The sequence below is a fragment of the Oncorhynchus keta genome, chromosome 19 (genome assembly GCF_023373465.1).
Source record: "Oncorhynchus keta strain PuntledgeMale-10-30-2019 chromosome 19, Oket_V2, whole genome shotgun sequence".
In the NCBI taxonomy this organism is placed as follows: domain Eukaryota; kingdom Metazoa; phylum Chordata; class Actinopteri; order Salmoniformes; family Salmonidae; genus Oncorhynchus; species Oncorhynchus keta.
In genome coordinates, this window is record NC_068439.1 from 75330887 (window position 1) to 75357592 (window position 26706).

A 26706-nucleotide genomic window follows, 5' to 3' on the forward strand; every position below is an offset into this window, starting at 1 on the left:
CAAACAACGTTAAGCAATGAGTGCAACCTCTACAATGACATCATCTATACATTACAGCATGGACTGATAAAGGGACAAGGAGAAGGAGGGAGAGAGAAAGAGAGAGGGAGGTAGAGCACATGTCAGAAAGAGGGGAAGGGTGGAGGGGAGGAATGGATGGTGGGAAGGAGGGAGGGATAGTACACATGAGAGAGAGGGGGAGATAGAGAGAGCATTACCCTCTGTAAGACAAAGAGGAGGGATAGGGAAAGTACACATGAGAGAGAGGGAGATAGAGAGAGCATTACCCTCTGTAAGACAAAGAGAAGGAGGGATAGGGAAAGTACACATGAGAGAGAGGGAGATAGAGAGAGCATTACCCTCTGTAAGACAAAGAGGAGGGATAGGGAAAGTACACATGAGAGAGAGGGAGATAGAGAGAGCATTACCCTCTGTAAGACAAAGAGAAGGAGGGATAGGGAAAGTACACATGAGAGAGAGGGAGATAGAGAGAGCATTACCCTCTGTAAGACAAAGAGGAGGGATAGGGAAAGTACACATGAGAGAGAGGGAGATAGAGAGAGCATTACCCTCTGTAAGACAAAGAGAAGGAGGGATAGGGAAAGTACACATGAGAGAGAGGGGGAGATAGAGAGAGCATTACCCTCTGTAAGACAAAGAGAGCAAGACAGAGATGGGAGATTCATTTGTCAGAGTGCTCCTCCCCCTTTCAACACCCTGAAGTGCCATCTTCTTTGTTGAGTGTGTAGGCAGAAAAATTACCAAGTCTCCAGCATAAAAACACATTACTTAGCACCCCTGACTCCCTCCAATTACCACCCCATTCATTTTGTTCCCATGCCCAGAAACAATAGAAAATCTAGTACAGATCATCTCCTATTTTATTTGATCTAGGATAATGAAATCCCTCATCGACTGGCCATCATGGAAAAATTGGTCATCAGTTGCGACATGAATAATGGTACTATGGTGCGACAGGAATTATGGTCCTACAGTGCGACATACAATGGTCATACATTGTGATGTGTGAAAAAGCAGCCCAGATTAACCAAAGTACGAATCCTAATTTTGCTGGAGGTAATTTAAGGTCATTCTCAACCGAATGCCAAAGAAAACGGTATATATTTTTAAAATAAACTTCCAATTTATGACACGTGAGAAATCCTTACAAAGAGAACATATTGGGGATGTATAGGCATACCACCCTGGGCAGGTGAACCCTGGGCATACCACCCTGGGCATACCACCCTGGGCAGGTGAACCCTGGGCATACCACCCTGGGCATACCACCCTGGGCAGGTGAACCCTGGGCATACCACCCTGGGCAGGTGAACTGTTAAATACATTAAAAACATAAATTTCAAAAAAGAGAACACTGCTATAAACACATTTGGGGAAAAAAACACGGTTTAAAACATCTTCATATTGAAAAGAATACTGCTGGAGTCTTAGACCCCTCGACAGTGTTACTGGCACGGTCGTCTGTGGAAGAAAGGGAGGACCAAAGCACAGCGTGGTACTTGTTCATATTATTTATTTACACTGAACAAGGTCAAACAAAGAAACAAAAAGCACAACCGAAACAGATCATTAAATACAAGTATAATATAGATGGTATAGAATACAGTATATACATATGAGTCATGGAAAATATGGAAACATTATTAAAGACGTTTAAAATGTCTTACATGATCTACATCCACACTACTGCAAAAACAAAACATGCCTCCCAAAAATGTCCGTTGTTAGTTTATATGAGAGTGCTTCTCTAAGGTACATCACCGACACTGTGTACCCTCACAGAAGACAAGGACAGAAAGGCTTTTCATTTCAGAAAGGCAGGGCAGGGGGCGACCTAGGTGCTATGAAAGGGGGCCACAGAGCCAGTTCTGACACCGTGGGAACTCTTCAGGAATTTACCGTGACAACAGAAACAGACTCTCCTCAGGTAGACCCTTATAACAAGACAAGAAAAAAAAAAATGTTTTGTCATCACATCCACTGAATAGGTGCAGTGAAATGTGTTGTTTTACAGATAGATGCAGTGAAATGTGTTGTTTTACAGATAGGTGCAGTGAAATGTGTTGTTTTACAGATAGGTGCAGTGAAATGTGTTGTTTTACAGATAGGTGCAGTAAAATGTGCTGTTTTACAGATAGGTGCAGTGAAAAATGTTGTTTTACAGATAGGTGCAGTGAAATGTGTTGTTTTACAGATAGGTGCAGTGAAAAATGTTGTTTTACAGATAGGTGCAGTGAAATGTGTTGTTTTACAGATAGATGCAGTGAAATGTGTTGTTTTACAGATAGGTGCATTGAAATGTGTTGTTTTACAGATAGGTGCAGTAAAATGTGTTGTTTTACAGATAGGTGCAGTGAAATGTGTTGTTTTACAGATAGGTGCAGTGAAATGTGTTATTTCACAGATATGTGCAGTGAAATGTGTTGTTTTACAGATAGGTGCAGTGAAATGTGTTGTTTCACAGATATGTGCAGTGAAATGTGTTGTTTTACAGATAGGTGCAGTGAAATGTGTTGTTTTACAGATAGGTGCAGTGAAATGTGTTATTTCACAGATATGTGCAGTGAAATGTGTTGTTTTACAGATAGGTGCAGTGAAATGTGTTGTTTCACAGATATGTGCAGTGAAATGTGTTGTTTTACAGATAGGTGCAGTGAAATGTGTTGTTTCACAGATATGTGCAGTGAAATGTGTTGTTTTACAGATAGGTGCAGTGAAATGTGTAGTTTTACAGATATGTGCAGTGAAATGTGTTGTTTCACAGATATGTGCAGTGAAATGTGTTGTTTTACAGATAGGTGCAGTGAAATGTGTTGTTTTACAGATAGGTGCAGTGAAATGTGTTGTTTTACAGATAGGTGCAGTGAAATGTGTTGTTTCACAGATATGTGCAGTGAAATGTGTTGTTTTACAGATAGGTGCAGTGAAATGTGTTGTTTTACAGATAGGTGCAGTGAAATGTGTTGTTTTACAGATAGGTGCAGTGAAAAATGTTGTTTTACAGATAGGTGCAGTGAAATGTGTTGTTTTACAGATAGATGCAGTGAAATGTGTTGTTTTACAGATAGGTGCATTGAAATGTGTTGTTTTACAGATAGGTGCAGTAAAATGTGTTGTTTTACAGATAGGTGCAGTGAAATGTGTTGTTTTACAGATAGGTGCAGTGAAATGTGTTATTTCACAGATATGTGCAGTGAAATGTGTTGTTTTACAGATAGGTGCAGTGAAATGTGTTGTTTTACAGATAGGTGCAGTGAAATGTGTTGTTTTACAGATAGGTGCAGTGAAATGTGTTGTTTTACAGATAGGTGCAGTGAAATGTGTTGTTTTACAGATAGGTGCAGTGAAATGTGTTGTTTTACAGATAGGTGCAGTGAAATGTGTTGTTTCACAGATATGTGCAGTGAAATGTGTTGTTTTACAGATAGGTGCAGTGAAATGTGTTGTTTTACAGATAGGTGCAGTGAAATGTGTTGTTTTACAGATAGGTGCAGTGAAATGTGTTGTTTTACAGATAGGTGCAGTGAAATGTGTTGTTTTACAGATAGGTGCAGTGAAATGTGTTGTTTCACAGATATGTGCAGTGAAATGTGTTGTTTTACAGATAGGTGCAGTGAAATGTGTTGTTTTACAGATAGGTGCATTGAAATGTGTTGTTTTACAGATAGGTGCAGTGAAATGTGTTGTTTTACAGATAGGTGCAGTGAAATGTGTTGTTTTACAGATAGGTGCAGTGAAATGTGTTGTTTCACAGATATGTGCAGTGAAATGTGTTGTTTTACAGATAAGTGCAGTGAAATGTGTTGTTATACAGGGTCAGCCATAGTAGTACAGCGCCACTGGAGTAAATTAGGGTTACATGCTTTGCTCAAGGGCATATCGACTGATATTTCACCTTGTCGGCTCGGGTATTCAAACCAGCAACCTTTTGGTTACTGGCCGAAAGCTCTAACCGCTAGGCCACACATGCATGCAAACCCCCATGCACAGATGGAGGATCTAGGCAGTGAACCCTTCCCATAACCTCCCCGTGACCTTGGTGATGGTTCTATGACAAATGTGAGCCCCACGCTCAACCCTTTTGATCCCTCAAATGTTCTCCCACTCAGTCCTTGGTGCTGTCAACACAGGGTCAGGTGAAGACACTTAAAATAAAATACTTCTACGCAAATAATCCAAACGTAAGTCTTTTTCTCTGGTACAGTGCCTTATTCCACATTTTGTTGTTACAACTTGAATTCAAAATCTATTCAATATATAATTTATATAAGTATTCACACCCGAGTCAATACTTTGTAGAAGAACCTTTGGCTGCAATTAAAGCGATGTCTTTTTCGGTCTTTAAAAGCTTTGCACACCTGGATTGTACAATATTTGCCCATTGTTATTTTTGTTTAATTATTCAAGCTCTGTCAAGTTGATTGTTGATCGTTGGTAGACAGTCATTTAAGTTTGGCCATAGATTCTCAAGAAGATTTAAGTCAAAACTAACAACGCCACTCAGGAACATTCAATGTCGTCTTGGTAAGGAACTCCAGTATATATTTGACCTTGTGTTTTAGGTTGTTGTCCTGCTGAAAGGTGAATTTGTCCTGCTGAAAGGTGAATTTGTCCTGCTGAAAGGTGAATTTGCCTCCCAGTGTCTGTTGGAAAGCAGACGAAACCAGGTGTTCCTTTAAGATTGTCTGCTCGATTCCATTTGTTTTTATCCTAAAAGACTCCCTGCCGATGACACGCATGCCTATAACATGATGCAGCCACCACAATGCTTGGCAATATGAAGAGTGGTACTCAGTGATGTGTTGGATTTGCCCCAAACATAAAGCTTTGTATTCTGGCCAAAAAGTTTTTTTGTTTTGTTGCAGTTTTACTTAAGTGCCGTTTTGCAAACATGATGCATGTTTTGGAATATTTTTATTCTGTACATGCTTCCTTCTCACTGTCATTTAGGTTAGTGGAGTAACTACAATGTTGTTGATCCATCCTCAGAATACAGCCATTAAACTCTGTAACTGTTTTAAATCTCCTTCCTTTCCAGAATCTGAGTTAGGAAGGATGCCTGTATCGTTGTAGTGACTGTGTGTATTTATACAGCATCCAACGCCTAATTAATATCTTCACCATGCTCAAAGGGATATTCAATGTCTTCTTATTTTAATATTATTAATACCCATCGGTGAGTCCATGCAACTTATTTTATGAATCGTTAAGCAAAGTTTTACTGAACTTTTTTAGGCTTGTCATAACAAAGGGGTTGAATACTTATTGACTCAAGACATTTAAACTTTTCAATTTTTTTTTTTTACAAAACAATTCCACTGACATTATGGGATATTGTGTGTAGGTCAGTTTTTTCCCCTCACCTTTATTTAACCAGGTAGGTTAGTTGAGAACTAGTTCTCATTTACAACTGCAACCTGGCCAAGATAAAGCACAGCAGTTCGACACATACAGAGTTGCACATGGAATGAACAAACATACAATCATTAATACAGTGGAAAAAAGGTCTATATACAGTGATGATATTCAACGTCTTGTGTAGGCCAGTACGAAATATATATTTTTTAAATCACTATTTAATCCAATTTAAATGCAGGCTGTAACACAACATGTGTAAAAGGTAAAGGGGTGTGAATACTTTCTGCAGGCTCTGTATGTCAGACAGCTAAATGAGACCTCAAGGTGTTGAGTTGTATGAGCAACACCTTTTGGTTTCCCAAGGGCATCAATAGAGGGTGAAACTTCCTGTTGCACAAAAAAAAAAAACATCCCCAAAAGCAGCAACAGTGGGGCCTTCACGTTACCGGGGCACCGACCGGGATGTTTGTTTACCCTGTGGAAAATTCCCTTTGTTGCAGGTCCAAATTGACCACACAAACACGACAGTACAGCCATGAAACGTTCAATTAACAAAGCTGGTAAACAAAAGCTGGGTTGGGATGCTAGAGCAGGCCTCTGCTTGATCAGCAGGGGTCGTAGCTAGATGGAGCCAACCTGGTTCTATAGGCACCAACGGGGGAAAAACAGACTGAAGCTGGGAGAGACAACCTGAACTTGTCTAATAGGAACCACTTGTTCTCTGTTTTCCGTTGGAAAATGTTTTGCTACAGTGTGCACTAACGAATACAACCTTGGATCTGCCTGAGCCCAGCGCACTGCCTGAGGGCAGAAAATTCCCTGGTTCTGATCCAGACCAATCAAAGAGGTATGCCTCTGAAGGTAGGTTGAACTCTGGCGACCTCAGAGAGGCAAGATAAAACAACATGCATCCTGGGTAACTTCCAGGTATTTCCGGAGCGCTCCCGGTCTAACGCACCTTGGGAACCTCGTGGATCGGCTTTCAGCATGTGCGCGCGTGCATACATACAATCATGCATGCCTGTGTGTCTTGGCCCAACATGTGTTTCTGATGAGTCAATATAAATCTGCATTTCAAATAAAACTTAATGGGAAGCAGGAGAGAGGGATGAGTGGGAGAAAGGAGAGAGGGATGAGTGGGAGAAAGGAGAGGGGGAGAAAAGAGAGAGGGATGAGTGGGAGAAAAGAGAGAGGGATGAGTGGGAGAAAAGAGAGAGGGATGAGTGGGAGAAAGGAGAGAAGGAGGACAAAATCTTGGGGGGGGTGACATTCTTGCGGCCTGATGTAGAATGGATGCAAAATTAAAAATATCCCATGCTCCTGGAGGGGGTCCAAAACCTTGGATACACACACACAAAACCACTGTCAGGGGATCCTCCCCCAAAAAGAAAGGAATCGCTCTGGATCCGCTCACAGCCAATTGCGCCCCCCATGCACCCCAGCCTACGGTCTTTCTCCTCTGGCATATCAAACGCCAGTGAGAGGGAGCTGTCAAACCGCTGGGATCAAAAAGCGGAATGAAACGAGAGACTGACAGAGTCACAGGTGATGATTAATGAACTGTGTTTCTGTGTAGCTGAGAAGAAACGAAAGAAGCGGAGCAGGGAAATATACAGATGGGAGCTCTCATTGAAAGTAGAGTACAGTAAGTAGCCCAACGTGCTAAGAGAAGATGTGTGAGAGACTCACACGTTTCAAGGATGGACATTTTGACACAATTATCTTTATTCGAGATGAAAGGTTGGAGTTTTGTTCAGTTGAGGGCAGAGGCTGTCCTTCTATTTTCTTATGCTTCCCAGAGAATTAACAGTGGATACAAGGTTTTCTATTCATGTCTCTCTCAGGTTTCCACTGGCATCCAGCCATGCACACACACACACACACAGTCTCTCTCTCCTTCACTCTTTTGCCACTGGTGTAAAACCGGGCACAACGGTGGAAACCAAACACTCCAGTGTTTTGACTGGCCGTGATCCGTGGTTCCGGGCGGGATGAGGCTAGAGCGGGATTGATGACTCTCACCTGGAGGAGGACATTTACAGGAAAAACTTCCTCGCTGGAATTCCCAAGTTCTTATATTGGATCCTGGACACACAAGGCCACAGTCATGCCTGTGTGAGGGCCAAGTGGTCCCTGAGTGAAAGTGAAGAGTCCCTGGCGACACATACCACACACATACAGACACACATGCGAGCTTGAAAACTCATCGAAGCACAGACAGGCGAGCATGCACGCATGTGTGTGTGTTTGGATTAGTGTTTTCAAGCTCACGTGTGTGTGTGTGTGTGTCTCTTTCTGTATGTGTCGCCAGAGACTTGCTTTTCACTCAGGGACCACTTGGCCCTCACACAGGCATATGAGAGAGAGACACCCACACAGAGAGACCGAGAGAAATAATCGAATCAAAATGTTATTTGTCACATGAGCCGAATACTACAAGTCTAGACCTTACAGTGAAATGCTTACTTACAAGCCCTTAATTAACCAACTATGTAAAATAGAGAAAATGGAGAGATAATTGAGAGAGAGATCATGAGCTCCTGCATTTTTCAGTATGTTCTGAAAATAATATTTAGTTAGATAAACTTGGATATTGTGGCAGAGACATATACAGGATGCTACCCTCCACAACATAACCTTCACTCAAACCCTACAACCTGATTTTGGACGGAATTAAATGGAAAGCCCAAGCTATACATCAAATGCTCTGGCAAACAAACAAACTGAGAACACCATCCAACCTGGAAATGAGTGAGTAATGTTTAGTCTGAAACTATATTTCATATTCAAAAGCCAAGAAGAAAAATACATTACAATGATATATTTGACTTTATAAGGACTGAATGTTAAGTTAGACTACCAAGCTGCTTGGACAAGAGATTCAATTAGCACTGACGTGTCAAGTGTGAATGTTGCCAAAGTCCTTTAGCCCAGCAATGGCAGGAGAATCAAACAAGCTACACCAACCAAATTCAGAGCTGCTTCCCGCTGTTCAGAGGTAATTAAAATACCCTTTGTATGTAATAAATGACAAGGCAAGAAAATACACTGCTCAAAAAAATAAAGTGAACAATTAAAACAACACAATGTAACTCCAAGTCAAATCACACTTCTGTGAAATCAAACTGTCCACTTAGGAAGCAACACTGATTGACAATACATTTCAAATGCTGTTGTGCAAATGGAATAGACAACAGGTGGAAATTATAGGCAATGAGCAAGACACCCCCAATAAAGGGGTGGTTCTGTAGGTGGTGACCACACCCTGGTTGATGTTTTGGTCACTTTTGAATGCTGGCGGTGCTTTCACTCTAGTGGTAGCATGAGACGGAGTCTACAACCTACACAAGTGGCTCAGGTAGTGCAGCTCATCCAGGATGGCACATCACTGCGAGCTGTGGCAAGAAGGTTTGCTGTGTCTGTCAACGTAGTGTCCAGAGCATGGAGGCGCTACCAGGAGACAGGCCAGTACATCAGGAGACGTGGAGGAGGCTGTAGCAGCAGGACCGCTACCTCCGCCTTTGTGCAAGGAGGAGCAGGAGGAGCAATGCCAGAGCCCTGCAAAATGACCTCCAGCAGGCCACAAATGTGCATGTGTCTGCTCAAACGGTCAGAAACAGACTCCATGAGGGTGGTATGAGGGCCCGACGTCCACAGGTGGGGGTTGTGCTTACAGCCCAACACCGTGCAGGACGTTTTTCATTTGCCAGAGAACACCAAGATTGGCAAATTCGCCACTGGCACCCTGTGCACTTCACAGATGAAAGCAGATTCACACTGAGCACATGTGACAGACGTGACAGTCTGGAGACGCCGTAGAGAACGTTCTGCTGCCTGCAACATCCTCCAGCATGACCGGTTTGGTGGTGGGTCAGTCATGGTGTGGGGTGGCATTTCTTTTGGGGGCCGCACAGCCCTCCATGTGCTCGCCAGAGATAGCCTGACTGCCATTAGGTACCGAGATGAGATCCTCAGACCCCTTGTGAGACCATATGCTGGTGCGGTTGGCCCTGGGTTCCTCCTAATGCAAGACAATACTAGACCTCATGTGGCTGGAGTGTGTCGGCAGTTCCTGCAAGAGGAAGGCATTGATGCTATGGACTGGCCCGCCCGTTCCCCAGACCTGAATCCAATTGAGCACATCTGGGACATCATGTCTCGCTCCATCCACCAACACCACGTTGCACCACAGACTGTCCAGGAGTTGGCGGATGCTTTAGTCCAGGTCTGGGAGGAGATCCCTCAGGAGACCATCCGCCACATCATCAGGAGCATGCCCAGGCATTGTAGGGAGGTCATACAGGCACGTGGAGGCCACACACACTAGTGAGCCTCATTTTGACTTGTTTTAAGGACATTACATCAAAGTTGGATCAGCCTGTAGTGTGGTTTTCCACTTTAATTTTGAGTGTGACTCCAAATCCAGACCTCCATGGGTTAATAAATTTGATTTCCATTGATAATTTGTGTGATTTTGTTGTCAGCACATTCAACTATGTAAAGAAAAAAGTAAAATATTTAATTCATTCAGATCTAGGATGTGTTATTTTAGTGTTCCCTTTATTTTGAGCAGTGTAGTTTAAAATGAAGCTCCTTATGGAAAATCAAGAGACAATTTTTGCTGACTATTATTAATCTTCCACACAGATAATCCCCTGGCATCCCCTGGCGTGCTATATTAACTAGAGGTCGACCGATTAATCGGAATGGCCGATTAATTAGGGCCGATTTCAAGTTTTCATAACAATCGGAAATCTGTATTTACTTAACTAGGCAAGTCAGTTAAGAACACATTCTTACTTTCAATGACGGCCTAGAAACGGTGGGTTAACTGCCTCGTTCAGGGGCAGAACGACAGATTTTCACCTTGTCAGCTCGGGGGATCCAATCTTGCAACCTTACAGTTAACTAGTCCAACGCAATAACGACCTGCCTCTCTCGTTGCATTCCACAAGGAGACTGCCTGTTACGCGAATGCAGTAAGCCAAGGTAAGTTGCTTGCTAGCATTAAACTTATCTTATAAAAAACAATCAATCATAATCACTAGTTAACTACACATGGTTGATGATATTACTAGATATTATCTAGCGTGTCCTGCGTTGCATATAATCTTACTGAGCATACAAGTATCTAAGTATCTGACTGAGCGGTGGTAGGCAGAAGCAGGCACGTAAACATTCTTTCAAACAGCACTTTCGTGCGTTTTGCCAGCAGCTCTTCGTTGTGCGTCAAGCATTGCGCTGTTTATGACTTCAAGCCTATCAACTCCCGAGATGAGGCTGGTGTAACCGAAGTGAAATGGCTGGCTAGTTAGCATGTGATAATAGCGTTTCAAACGTCACTCGCTCTGAGCCTTGGGGTGGTTGTTTCCCATGGGTAACGCTGTTGTCATTTAGTTGCTGGTTCAAGCCCAGGGAGGAGCGTGTTTGTTACACTGGCAATACTAAAGTGACCATAAGAACATCCAATTTTTATTTTACCTTTATTTAACTAGGCAAGTCAGTTAACCTCTTGAACCTCTGGGGGCAGTATTTCATTTTTGGATGAAAAACGTTCCCATTTTAAACAAGATATTTTGTCACGAAAAGATGCTCGACTATGCATATAATTGACAGCTTTGGAAAGAAAACACTGACGTTTCCAAAACTGCAAATATATAGTCTGTGAGTGCCACAGAACTAATGCTACAGGCGAAACCAAGATGACATTTCATACAGGAAGTGAGCCAGATTTTTGAGGCGCTGTGTTCCAATGTCTCCTTATATGGCTGTGAATGCGCAAGGACTGAGCCTACACTTTGTCATTTCCCCAAGGTGTTTGCAGCATTGTGACGTATTTGTAGGCATATCATTGGAAAATTGACCATAAGAGACTACATTTACCAGGTGTCCGCTCGGTGTCCTCCGTCAAAACTATTGCGTAATCTCCAGGTGCGTGTATTTTTCCATTTTGAACAGAGGAGAAACCAAACTGCCACGAGTGACTTATCATCGAATAGATATGAAAAACACCTTGAGGATTGATTCCCTCAACACTGGGGCCCCACAAGGGTGCGTTCTGAGCCCTCTCCTGTACTCCCTGTTCACCCACGACTGCGATGCCACGCACGCCTCCAACTCAATCATCAAGTGATTGTGGACTTCAGGAAACAGCAGAGGGAACAACAGTGGTAGGCTTGATTACCAAACAAGGCTGAAGAAATTCGAGACAGCTTCTACAGGGAGGAGGTGAGGGCCCTCCGCCCTCAGTGTGGTGTCAGTGGTTATTACTGCACTGTCGGAACTAGAAGCACAAGCATTTTCGCTCACACTCAAAGCTGGGACCGAGAGACTGAAAAACGCATTAACATCTGCTAACCATGTGTATGTGACAAATACATTTGATTTGATTTGATTTGATTCTAAACAACGTTTGCCATGTTTCTGTCGATATTATGGAGTTAATTTGGAAAAAGTTTTAGCGTTGTAATGACTGAATTTTCGTTTTTTTTATGTGACCTTAGCCAAACGTGATGAACAAAACGGAGACAGAGTTTAGAATTGTTAGTTAGATTACGCGATTTCTCCTACACAAATAATCTTTTTGGAAAAACTGAACATTTTCTATCTAACTGAGAGTCTCCTCATTGAAAACATCCGAAGTTCTTCAAAGGTAAATGATTTTATTTGAATGCTTTTCTTGTTTTTGTGAAAATGTTGCCTGTTGAATGCTAGGCTTAATGCTATGCTAGCTATCAATACTCTTACACAAATGCTTGTGTAGCTATGGTTGAAAAGCATTTTTTGAAAATCTGAGATGACAGTGTTGTTAACAAAAGGCTAAGCTTGTGAGCCAATATATTTATTTCATTTCATTTGCGATTTTCATTAATAGTTAACGTTGCGTTATGGTAATGAGCTTGAGGCTATTATTACACTCCCGGATACGGGATTGCTCGTCGCAACAGGTTAAGAACAAATTCTTATTTTCAATGTCAGCCTAGGAACAGTGGGTTAACTGCCTGCTCAGGGGCAGAACGACAGATTTGTATCAAGTCAGCTCGGGGATTTGAACTTGCAACCTTCCAGTTACTAGTCCAACGCTCTAACCACTACGCTACCCTGCCACCCCAATAGTCATGGTATAGAGGGAAATAGTCGTATAATTCTTATAATAATTACAACCTAAACTTCTTACCTGGGAATATTGAGGACTCATGTTAAAAAGGAACCACCAGCTTTCATATGTTCTCATGTTCTGAGCAAGGAACTGAAACGTTAGCTTTCTTACATAGCACATATTGCACTTTTACTTTCTTCTCCAACACTTTGTTTTTGAATTATTTAAACCAAATTGAACATGTTTCATTATTTACTTGAGGCTAAAATGATTTTATTGATGTATTATATTAAATTAAAATAAGTGTTCATTCAGTATTGTTGTAATTGTCATTTTTACAAATAAATAAATATAATCGTCCGATTAATCGGTATCGACTTTTTTGATCCTCCAATAATTGGTATCGGCGTTGAAAAATCATAATCGGTCGACCTCTAATATTAACACACTACCCCCCTGGGGGGGTGTTAACGAGGGGTGGAAACTCCAGATATTAGACAATGAGGACTCAGAGTCATCTAATATAGATCTCTATAAGTCTGGAACAGTAATGGTACAGGGTAACCCCAAACTGTTTCAGCTGGACTTTCAACCAAACAAAGAATTAGCTCAGCAGGAGAAGCTCTCCCTTGAGAAAGATACCCCCACCCCGAGTAGGTCAGACCAGACCTCTTCATTATATAACCCCACAGACGAGCAACCCCAGGCTGAAAGTCAACCTCCCAGTCCAGAGTACTACTCCCTCATTGAAATGAATGATGAATTCACCCAGCTGGAAGTAAGGCAGGTGGAGCTGGAACAGCAGGTGAACACACTCCAGTCAGCACAGACCCAGACAACAGTCCAGCACAACAACACCCCCTTAACTAGACCTGGAGAGAGACATATCTGCACTCTGGACTGTAATGAGACAACATCAACAGGAGAAAGAGCAGGAGAAGAACAGCGCACAAGAGGAGAGGATCAGACTGCTGGAGGAGAGGGTGAGGGGGATGGCGTGTGACAGAAAAGCCAACTAGAGAGATTGCCACCCCTACAGAGAAGCCAGCAGAACAGCCCACCAGAGAGGTTGCCACCCCTACAGAGAAGCCAGCAGAACAGCCCACTAGAGAGGTGGCCACCCCTACAGAGAAGCCAGCAGAACAGCCCACTAGAGAGGTGGCCAACCCTACAGAGAAGCCAGCAGAACAGCCCACTAGAGAGGTGGCCAACCCTACAGAGAAGCCAGCAGAACAGCCCACTAGAGAGATGGCCACCCCTACAGAGAAGCCAGCAGAACAATCCACCAGAGAGGTTGCCACCCCTACAGAGAAGCCAGCAGAACAGCCCACTAGAGAGGTGGCCACCCCTACAGAGAAGCCAGCAGAACAACCCACCAGAGAGGTTGCCACCCCTACAGAGAAGCCAGCAGAACAACCCACTAGAGAGGTGGCCACCCCTACAGAGAAGCCAGCAGAACAACCCACCAGAGAGGTTGCCACCCCTACAGAGAAGCCAGCAGAACAACCCACTAGAGAGGTGGCCACCCCTACAGAGAAGCCAGCAGAACAACCCACCAGAGAGGTTGCCACCCCTACAGAGAAGCCAGCAGAACAACCCACTAGAGAGGTGGCCACCCCTACAGAGAAGCCAGGAGAACAACCCACTAGAGAGATGGCCACCCCTACAGAGAAGCCAGCAGAACAACCCACTAGAGAGGTGGCCACCCCTACAGAAAAGCCAGGAGAACAGCCCACTAGAGAGGTGGCCACCCCTACAGAAAAGCCAGGAGAACAGCCCACTAGAGAGGTGGCCACCCCTACAGAGAAGCCAGCAGAACAACCCACTAGAGAGGTGGCCACCCCTACAGAGAAGCCAGCAGAACAGCCACTAGAGAGATGGCCACCCCTACAGAGAAGCCAGCAGAACAACCCACTAGAGAGGTTGCCACCCCTACAGAGAAGCCAGGAGAACAGCCCACTAGAGAGGTGGCCACCCCTACAGAGAAGCCAGCAGAACAACCCACTAGAGAGGTGGCCACCCCTACAGAGAAGCCAGCAGAACAGCCACTAGAGAGATGGCCACCCCTACAGAGAAGCCAGCAGAACAACCCACTAGAGAGGTGGCCACCCCTACAGAGAAGCCAACAGAACAACCTACTAGAGAGGTGGCCACCCCTACAAAGAAGCCAGCAGAACAGCCTACTAGAGAGGTGGACACCCCTACAGAGAAGCCAGCAGAACAGCCACTAGAGAGGTGGCCACCCCTACAGAGAAGCCAGCAGAACAACCCACTAGAGAGGTGGCCACCCCTACAGAGAAGCCAACAGAACAACCTACTAGAGAGGTGGCCACCCCTACAAAGAAGCCAGCAGAACAGCCTACTAGAGAGGTGGACACCCCTACAGAGAAGCCAGCAGAACAACCCACTAGAGAGGTGGCCACCCCTACAGAGAAGCCAGCAGAACAGCCCACTAGAGAGGTGGCCACCCCTACAAAGAAGCCAGCAGAACAACCTACTAGAGAGGTGGCCACCCTTACAGAGAAGCTAGCAGAACAGCCCACTAGAGAGGTGGCCACCCCTACAGAGAAGCCAGCAGAACAGCCCACTAGAGAGGTGGCCACCCTTACAGAGAAGCCAGCAGAACAGCCCACTAGAGAGGTGGCCACCCTTACAGAGAAGCCAGCAGAACAGCCCACTTCAGCTCCTGACAAAAGTCTCGACATCATAGCAGAACAGTCCATCCCAGACCCTGACCATAGCGTCAAAATCACAGCGGGACAGACAAATGAAGAACCCCATGCCCCCTCTGAGAACCCCCCTGTCAGCATCCTGACAACACCCCCACACCCACTGAGGACATACACAAAACAAATTCTACTCCTTATGGACTCAAATGGGAAATATATACAAAAACGACCTGAAAGCACAGCAGGGAAGGGTGGCCACAGCACTGAAGGGAGGGATTGAAAAAGCATCTCCCACTTTCCCCAACGCACAAGTGGTTATCTCCACCCTGCTACCACGAAAAGACTTCCACACAGCTGGCAAACGCAATAATTTCCTGCGACTGTGCCTGAAAACCAGATGTTTACCTGGTCCACCACTCCACCCTCGACTTGAACAGAATTTACGACCAGTTCCACCTATACAAGGCAGCAGTGCCCATCTTCGCAAGGACATCGCTCTCAACCGCAGCCCCAACACTTCACACAGGAGCAACAGATCAATAGACACCACCACCCCCCCGGACCTACACATAGAGGACCCACGCCGAGAGGACCTACATCCAGATCACACCCCCACCAAACAACACCCCCCCAAGTCAACCATGCCCACACCCCATTTAGATCCCGAGAGATCAGACCTATGCCCCTCCTGTCCACCCCATGCCTCCCACTCCCGCAAAGAAAGCCACACATACACCCAGGCTGTGAGCAGGAGCAGGCCAACCCCCACTCTTTCACTAGCCCAAGTCCATGGAATGTACCAGATGCTCTGCAGGCTCTGCTCACACTTACTGGCCTGAGGCCAAACCACACAACATTGGACACTTTATGGAACACAAAGCCTTCACTATCTCATCCTGGAATATCCAAGGCCTGAGGTAATCTGCCTTTAGCCTAAAGAGCATGAACCTGGACTTTATCAAAGAAATACAGACATTGTCGTACTACAAGAAACATGGTATAAAGGAGACAGACCCACTGGTTACAGAGAGCTGGTAGTCCCATCAACCCAACTACCAGGTGTGAAACAGGGAAGGGACTCAGGGGGTATGCTAATTTGGTATAGCGCAGACCTAACTCACTATTAAATTAATCAGAACAGGAACATTTTACATTTGGCTAGAAATTCAAAGGAAATGATCTCAACAGAGAAAAATGTCCTCCTGTGTGCTACCTATATCCCCCCACTAGAATACCCATACTGAAGACAGCTTCTCCATCCCGGAGGGGGAAAATCAATAATTTCCAGGCCCAGGGACATGTAGCCTGTAGCGACCTAAATGCCAGACCTGGACAAGAACCTGACACCCTCAGCACACAAGGGGACAAACACCTGCCTAGAGGTGACAGCATTCCCTCCCCCATTTGCCCCCCTAGGCACAACTATGACAATATAACCAACCAAATAAGCAGGTCACAACTCCTACAGCTCTGTCACACACTGGGTATATACACATGGTCAATTGTGGTCTTCAAGGGGACTCCTATGGTAGGTACACCTATAGCTCATCTCTTGGTAGTAGTACTGTAGACTACTATCACTGACCTCAACCCAGAGACTCTCAGAGCGTTCACAGTCAGCCCACTGACACCACAATCAGCCCACTGATCACAGCAAAATCATAGTCTACTTGAACTGAGCAATACTCAATCATGAGGCATCAAAGCCAAAGGAACTGAGTAATATTTAGAAATGTTATAGATGGGAGGAATATGGTGTGGAAACCTACCAAAAAACTATTAGGCAACAACAAATTCAATCCCTTTTAGACAACTTCCTGGACAAAACGTTCCACTGTAATAGCGAAGGTGTAAACTTGGCAGTAGAAAATCTTAGCAGTATATTTGACCTCTCAGCTTCCCTGTCAAATCTAAACATTTCAAACAGAAAACCAAAGAAAATGAACAACAATGATAAATGCAAAAACTCCAGAAACCCTGAGTCTAATCCTTCACTATGATGAATCACTAAACAATACATAAACACCATGGGAAAAGGAACAGCACGTGAGAAATCAGGACCAATGTAATTGAAGAATCCATAGACTCTAATCACTTCTGGGAAAATTGGAAAACACTAAAACAACAATGAATTATCTATCCAAAATGGAGACGTATTGGTAAACCACTTCTGCAATCTTTTCCGCTCTATCACAAAAGAACAAACAGTAAAACATATACATGATCAAATACAAATCTTAGAATCAACTATTAAAGACGAACAGAACCCACTGGATTCTCCAATTACCTTGAATGAACTACAAGACAAAATAGAAACCATCCAACCCAAAAAGGCCTGTGATGTTGATGGTCTCCTCAATTAAATGATCAAATATAAAGACCACAAATTCCAATTGGCTATACTTAAACTCTTTAACATGATCCTTAGCTCTGGCACCTTCCCCAGTATTTGGAACCAAAGACTGAACACCCCAATCGGGGAGACAAATTTGACCCCAATAACTACCGTTGGGATGTGCGTCAACAGCCACTTTGGGAAAATCCTCTGCATTTGTCACACCCTGATCTGTTTCACCTGTCCTTGTGACAGTCTCCACCCCCTCCAGGTGTCGCTTATTTTCCCCAGTGTATTTATCCCTGTGTTTCGATGCATGTTCGTCTTGTATGTTTCCAAGTCAACCAGTGTCTTTTTCCCCCGTGCTCCTGTTTTCTATTCTCTTTTTCTAGTCTTCCTGGCTTTGACCCGTCTGTTTTTCTGGACTCTGGACCTGCCTGCCTGACATCGAGCCTGTCTTCCACTCTTTACCTCTTAAACTCAGAATCTGGTTTTGACCTTTTGCCTGTCCATGACCATTCTCTTGCCTACTCCTTTTGGATAAAAAATAAACAACAAAGACTCTAACCATCTGCCTCCTGTGTCTGCATTTGGGTCTCGCCTTGTGCTCTTATAGCATTATCATTAACAGCAGACTCGTACATTTCCTCAGTGAAAACAATGTACTGAGCAAATAACAAATTGGATGTTTAGCAAATTATTGTACGAAAGACCACGTATTCCCCCTGCACACCCTAATTGACAAACAGACAAACCAAAACAAAGGCAAAGTCCTCTCATGCTTGGTTGATTTCAAAAAAGCCTTCCGACTCAATTCGGAATGAGGATCTGCTATACAAATTGATGGAAAGTGATGTTGGGGGAAAATCATAGGACATTAGAAGATCCATGTACAAACAACAATTGTGTGGTAAGAATTGGCAAACACATTTCTTCCCACAGGGCCATGGGGTGAGACAGGGATCCCGCTTAAGCATCACCCTCTTCACCATATATATCAACGAATTGGCGAGGGCACTAGAACAGTTTGCAGCACCCGGCCTCACCCTACTAGAATCTGAAGTAAAATATCTAATGTTTGTTGATGATCTGGTGCTTCTGTCACCAACCAAGGAGGGCCTACAGCAGCACCTAGATCTTCTGCACAGATTCTGAAATACCTGGGCCCTGACAGTCAATCTCAGTAAGACCAAAATAGTGTTCCAAAAAAGGTCCGGTCACCAGGACCACAAATAAAAATTCCATCTAGACACTGTTGTACTAGAGCACACAAGAAACTATTTGTTCCGTGGCCTAAACATCAGCGCCACAGGTATCTTCCACAAAGCTGTGAACGATCTGAGAGACAAGGCAAGAAGGGACTTCTATGCCATCAAAAGGAACATACATTTTGACATACCAATTAGGATCTGGCTAAAATACTTGAATCAGTTATAGAATCCAAATCAAATCAAATCAAATCAAATTTTATTTGTCACATACACATGGTTAGCAGATGTTAAATGCGAGTGTAGCGAAATGCTTGTGCTTCTAGTTCCGACAATGCAGTGATAACCAACAAGTAATCTAACTAACAATTCCAAAACTACTGTCTTATACACAGTGTAAGGGGATAAGGAATATGTACATAAGGATATATGAATGAGTGATGGTACAGAGCAGCATACAGTAGATGGTATCGAGTACAGTATATACATATGAGATGAGTGTGTAGACAAAGTAAACAAAGTGGCATAGTTAAAGTGGCTAGTGATACATGTGTTACATAAGGATGCAGTCGATGATGTAGAGTACAGTATATACATATGCATATGAGATATATAATGTTACTTACCCTACATTATTCAAGGTAGCATTGTTTAAAGTGGCTAGTGATATATTTACATAATTCCCATCAATTCCCATTATTAAAATGGCTGGAGTTGGGTCAGTGTCAATGACAGTGTGTTGGCAGCAGCCACTCACTGTTAGTGGTGGCTGTTTAACAGTCTGATGGCCTTGAGATAGAAGCTGTTTTTCAGTCTCTCGGTCCCAGCTTTGATGCACCTGTACTGACCTCGCCTTCTGGATGATAGCGGGGTGAACAGGCAGTGGTTCGGGTGGTTGATGTCCTTGATGATCTTTATGGCCTTCCTCTAACAACGGGTGGTGTAGGTGTCCTGGAGGGCAGGTAGTTTGCCCCCGGTGATGCGTTGTGCAGTCCTCACTACCCTCTGGAGAGCCTTACGGTTGAGGGCGGAGCAGTTGCCGTACCAGGCGGTGATACAGCCCGCCAGGATGCTCTCGATTGTGCATCTGTAGAAGTTTGTGAGTGCTTTTGGTGACAAGCCGAATTTCTTCAGCCTCCTGAGGTTGAATAGGCGCTGCTGCGCCTTCTTCACGACGCTGTCAGTGTGAGTGGACCATCAGTTTGTGTTTGTGTGGACCATCCATTGCCCTTTATGGTTGTGAGGTCTGGGGTCTGCTAACTAACCAAGAATTCACCAAATTTGACAAACACCAAATTGAGACTGCATGCAGAATTCTGCAAAAATATCCTGTGTACAACGTAAAACGCCAAATATTGCATGCAGAGCAGAATCTGGCCGATACCCACTAATTATCAAATTCCAGAGAAGAGCCGTTAAATTCTACAACCACCTAAAAGGAAGCGATTCCCAAACCGTCCATAACAAAGCCATCACCTACAGAGAGATGAACCTGGACAAGAGTCCCCTGGGGCTCTGTTCACAAACAGACCCCACAGAGCCCCAGGACAAAAACACAATTAGACCCAACCAAATCATGAGAAAACAAAAAGATAATTACTTGACACATTGGAAACAATTAACAAAAAAAACTGAGCAAACTAGAATGTTATTTGGCCCTAAACAGAGAGTACACAGTGGCAGAATACCTGACCACTGTGACTGCCCCACACCTAAGGAAAGCTTTGACTATGTACAGACTCAGTGAGTATAGCCTTGCTGTTGAGAAAGGCCGCCGTAGGCAGACATGTCTCTCAAGAGGAGACAAGGTATGTCCACACTACCCACAAAATGAGGTGGAAACTGAGCTGCACTTCCTAACCTCCTGCCAAATGTGTGACCATATTGGAGACACATATTTCCCTCAGATTACACAGACCTACAAAGAATTTGAAAACAAACCTGATTTTGACTGACTCCCATATCTACTGGGTGAAATTCCACAGTGTGCCATCAAAGCAGCAAGATTTGTGACCTGTTGCCACAAGAAAAGGGCAACCAGTGAAGAACAAACACCATGGTAAATACAACCCATATTTATGCTTATTTATTTTCCCTTGTGTACTTTATTAACTATTTGCACATCATTACAACACCGTATGTAATATAATATGACATTTGAAATGTCTTTCTTCTTTTGGGAGTGTAGTATTTACTGCTCATTTTTATTGTCTATTTCACTTTTGTATATTGTCTACTTCACTTGCTTTGTCAATGTTAACATATGTTTCCCATGCCAATAAAGCCCCTTGAATTGAATTGAGAGAGATCGTTGAGAGACAGAGAGAGAGAGAGAGAGAGATCGCTGAGAGAGAGAAAAGTAGATAATTGAGAGACAGAGAGATCGCTAAGAGAGAGAAAAGATAGGACAAATAGATGGGGGTAAGGGTGGGGTAGGAGGAGACCCCAGGGACTAGTCAGAGGGGCGAGCCCATCGATCTGGTACACTGAGTGGGGTTGCATTTCACCTCCTCAGCAGAACACTGGCGCTTGGCCCATGGAACTGAGCCCTGTCCCATCTGTTCAGGGTCACCTCCAGGTGTGTGTGTGTGTGTGTGTGTGTGTGTGTGTGTGTGTGTGTGTGTGTGTGTGTGTGTGTGTGTGTGTGTGTGTGTGTGTGTGTGTGTGTGTGTGTCAAATCAAATCACATTTTATTTGTCACATACTTTGTAAACAACTAACAGTCGTCAAACAATTTCTGTATGGACCTCGCTTTGTGCACGGAGGAAGTGTTATGTTGAAACAGGAAAGGGCCTTCCCCAAACTGTTGCCACAAAGTTGGAAGAACAAAATCATCTAGGATCTAATCAAATTGTATTTGTCACATGCGCCGAATACAACAGGTCACAGACCTTACAGTGAAACGTACAAGCCCTTAACCAACAATGCTTTAAGAAACAAAAAAAGTGTTAAGTAAAAAAATTGATCATTTACTCCGCTACTTGAGTCATCCCTCTCCGCTCTCTCTCTCTCTCTCTCCATGCTGCTTTCCACACAGACCTAGTCCCACCCCCTGTCACTCAAGGAGCGCATTTGTTGTTGCTTAACCGCAAGATACTTTAGTTCAGTCTGCATGGTCAATACACCACATGCAACAATGTTGATGACAACGGTGTTGTTTCCACTTTGATTTTAATATAAATCCACAAGCATTTTAAAATTACAATATTCGTGTTTCTTACATCTGCAAAGAGATGTTTTCTTAGCAAGTTAAGCTAAATAATGTTAGCCACTAATGCTAATCCCTAGTTAGCTGGCTAGCTAACTTGCTAATAAAAGTACCGAGTCAGAGCAAACGTAGCTAGCTAATACAGCCTGATACCAGTGCTGGTGGAGGCTTAAATCAGCATGTTGTTTGTGCAACAGTATCTTCTAAATCAAAGAGGAATAGGCTAAGCATGAATATGTCGGCTATACGAATAAAGATTTTATGTATCCTAAGATTATAGGGTCCCATAGGAAGCACTGAACATCACTTTGGTTCCTACCCTGTCACAATAATCCATCCATGGTATTTTCATTCATTGTCATGTCAAACAACACTGTATTCAATGTGCCCACTGTTATTTATATTCTAACTATAGAATAAAGTCCCTAAGTTTGTTCTACTCACTGCTTTAGCACACTCTGCCAACCCCGGATGTCTTAGCTGTGTCTGAAACCTAGCTTAGGAAAACCACCAAAAACCTTGAAATCTCCATCGCTAACTACAGAATTTTCTGTCAAGATAGAACTGCCAAAGGGAGCAGTGTTGCAATCTACTGCAGAGATAGCCTGCAGAGTTCTGTATTACTATCCAAGTCTGTACCCAAACAATTCGAGCTTCTACTTCTAAAAATTCACCTTTCCAGAAACAAGTCTCTCACTGTTGCCGCTTGCTATAGACCTCCCTCTGCCCCCAGCTGTGCCCTCGATAATATATGTGAATTGATTGCCCCCGATCTACTGAGCTCGTGTTACTAGGTGACCTAAACTGGGACATGCTTAACACCCCGGCCATCCTACAATCCAAGTTTGATGCCCTCAATCTCACACAAATTATCAATGAACCTACCAGATAAAACTCCAAATCCGTAAACATGGGCACCCTCATAGATGTCATCCTAACTAACTCACCCTCCAAATACACCTTTGCTGTTTTCAATCAAGATCTCAGCGATCACTGCCTCATTGCCTGCATCCGTAATAGGTCAGCGGTCAAACGACCTCCACTCATCACTGTCAAACGCTCCTTAAAACACTTCTGCGAGAAGGCCTTTCTAATCGACCTGGCCGGGGTATCCTGGAATGACATTGACCTCATCCCGTCAGTAGATGATGCCTGGCTATTCTTTAAAAGTGCCTTCCTCACCATCTTAAATAAGCATGCCCCGTTCAAAAAATGTAGAACTAGGAATAGATATAGTCCTTGGTTCACTCCAGACCTGTCTGCCCTTGACCAGCACAAAAACATCCTGTGGCGTTCTGCATTAGCATCGAATATGCAACTTTTCAGGGAAGTTAGGAACAAATATACACAGGCAGATAGGAAAGCTAAGGCTAGCTTTTTCAAACAGAAATTTGCATCCTGTAGTACTAACTCAAAAAAGTTCTGGGACACTGTAAAGTCTATGGAGAATAAGAGCAACTCCTCCCAGCTGCCCACTACTCTGAGGCTAGGAAACACTGTCACCACCGATAAATACACTATAATTGAGAATTACAATAAGCATTTCTCTACGGCTGGCCATGCTTTCCACCTGGCTACCCCTACCCCGGTCAACTGCCCGGCACCCTCCACAGCATCCCGCCAAAGCCCCCACCATTTCTCCTTTACCCAAATCCAGATAGCTGATGTTCTGAAAGAGCTGCAAAATCTGGACCCCTTCAAATCAGCCGGGCTAGACAATCTGGACCCTCTCATTCTAAATTTATCTGCCGAAATTGTTGCAACTCCTATTACTAGCCTGTTCAACCTCTCTTTCGTATCGTCTGAGATTCCCAAAGATTGGGAAGGTGCCGTGGTCATCCCCCTCTTCAAAGGGGGTGACCTCTAGACCCAAACTGCTACAGATCCTACCCTGTCTTTCTAAGGTCTTCGAAAGCCAAATTAACAAACAGATTACCAACCATTTCGAATCCCACCGTACCTTCTCCGCTATGCAATCTGGTTTCAGAGCTGGTCATGGGTGCACCTCAGCCACGCTCAAGGTCCTAAACGACTTCATAACCGCCATCGATAAGAGACATTACTGTGCTGCCGTATTCGTCGACCTGGCAAAGGCTTTCGACTCTGTCAATCACCACATTCTTATTGGCAGACTCAACAGCCTTGGTTTCTCAAATTATTGCCTCGCCTGGTTTGCCAACTACTTCTTTGACAGAGTTCAGTGTGTCAAATCAGAGGGCCTGTTGTCCGGACCTCTGGCAGTCTCTATGGGGGTGCCACAGGGTTCAGTCCTCGGGCCAAGTCTCTTCTCTGTATACATCAATGATGTTGCTCTTGCTGCTGGTGATTCTCTGGTACACCTCTACGCAGACGACACCATTCTGTATACTTCTGGCCACTCTTTGGACACTGTGTTAACTAACCTCCAGACGAGCTTCAATGCCATACAACTCTCCTTCCGTGGCCTCAAAATGCTCTTAAACACAAGGGAAACTAAATGTATGCTATTCAACCGATCACTGCCCGCACCTGCTCGCCTGTCCAGCATCACTACTCTGGACGGCTCTGACTTAGAATACGTGGACAATTACAAATACCTAGGTGTCTGGTTAGACTGTAAACTCTCCTTCCAGACAAACATTAAGCATCTCCAATCCAAAATTAAATCTAGAATTGGTTTCCTATATCGCAACAAAACATCCTTCACTCATGCTGCCAAACATACCCTCGTAAAACTGACCATCCTACCGATCTTCAACTTCGGTGATGTCATCTATTAAATAGCCTCCAACACTCTACTCAACAAATTGGATGCAGTCTACCACAGTGCCATCCGTTTTGTTACCAAAGCCCCATACACTACCCACCATTGCGACCTGTACGCTCTCGTTGGTTGGCCCTCACTTCATACGCGTCACCAAACCCACTGGCTAGAGGTTATCTACAAGTCTCTGCAAGGTAAAGGCCCACCTTATCTCAGCACCCACTCGTAGCACGCGCTCCAGCAGGTATGTCTCACTGGTCACCACTGTGACGACCCTCCCACTCTGTCTGCCGTATTCTCTCTTTGTTCTTGTTTCCTTATTAGGATGCCGGTGGGTGGAGTTGGGAGGGTCGTCAGCTACATGGGAAACACCTGGGCCAGGTGTCTCCCAGGATAAATAGACCTCTTCCACATTCATGGAAGAGACTCTCTCCATGCAGACACCTTTTGTAGATTGTGTTGTGGTTCTTGGTGGCCTTTTGTTTGTTTGCTTTGGCACCTTTCATCACCCTGCATTATCACATTCATGCATGCAAAACACTCACTTACACTACTGATTACTGATTACACACACCATTGTATATTATACTTAGTTGCTTTAGTTAATAAATACATATTTTGCTACTCCTTATCTCCACGTTGTCTCCCTTTGTTACGGGCTTTGAGCCGGTTCGTGACACCACCAAAGCCAATTCCTCCTTTGGTCATCTTTCCTTCCAGTTCTCTGCTGCCAATGACTGGAACGCTACAGCTCACAGATCACTGCACCTGTACATAGCCCATCTGTAAACAGCCCATCTATCTACCTACCTCATCCCCATATAGTATTTATTTATTTATCTTGCTCCTTTGCACCCCAGTATCTCTACTTGCACATTCAGTATTTAAATGCTATATTATAATTACTTTGCCACCATGGCCTATTTATTGCCTTAGCTCCCTTATCTTACCTCATTTGTACTCACTGTATATAGACTTTTTGCTTTCTTTTGTTCTACTGTATTATTGACTATGTTTTGTGAAATAAAAAAAAATATTAAAAAAATTATAATAAACATTATATTTCCATGGTACCAACATTTTACCCAAGTGTTTTGATCTAAATCGCAATTGCAACATTTGGTTAAAAATAAGGCCTAGTATCACGGCAGTGTGGATCTCAAATGAGTGCAGGAAATGTAGAAATGGATAGAAATGCAGGATATTATTTTAGGATGAAGTTGAATGGAACAGTATAAAACAATCAGAATGGAGAAAGACGCATTGATATCACTTAGAATATATATGTTGCCAACAGAGAGTAGCAGCAGCGTAAAATAAGGGTCTGGGTAGCCCTTTGATTAGCTGTTCAGGAGTCTTATGGCTTGGGGGTAGAAGCTGTTAAGAAGCCTTGTGTATCAAGACATGGTGCTCCGGTACAGCTTTCCGTGCGGGACCAGAGAGAACAGTCTATGACTAGGGTGGCTGAAGTCTTTGACCATTTTTAGGGCCTTCCTCTGCCACCGCCTGGTATAGAGGTCCTGGATGGCAGGAATCTTGGCCCCAGTGATGTACTGGGCCGTACGCACTACCCTCTGTAATGCCTTGCAGAGGTCGGTGGTCAAGCAGTTGCCACCCCAGGCAGTGATGCAACCAGTCAAGATGCTCTCGATGGTGCAGCTGTAGAACCTTTTGAGGACCTGATGACAAATATTTTCAGTCTCCTGAGGGGTAATAGGTTTTGTTGTGCACTCTTTACGACTGTCTAAGTGTGTTTGGACCATGATAGTTTGATGGTGATGTGGACACCAAAGAACTTGAATCTCCCAACCTGCTCCACTACAGCCCCGTCGATGAGAATGGGGGTGTGCTCAGTCCTCCCTTTCCTGTAGTCCACAATCATCTCCTTTGTCTTGATCACGTTGAGGGAGAGGTTGTTGTCCTGGCACCACACGGCCAGGTCTCTGACCTCCTCCCTATAGTCTGTCTCATCATTGTTGGTGAGTAGGCCTACCACTGTTGTGTCATCTGCAAACTTGATGGTGTTGGAGTTGTGCCTGGCCACTCAGTCATAAGTGAACAGGGA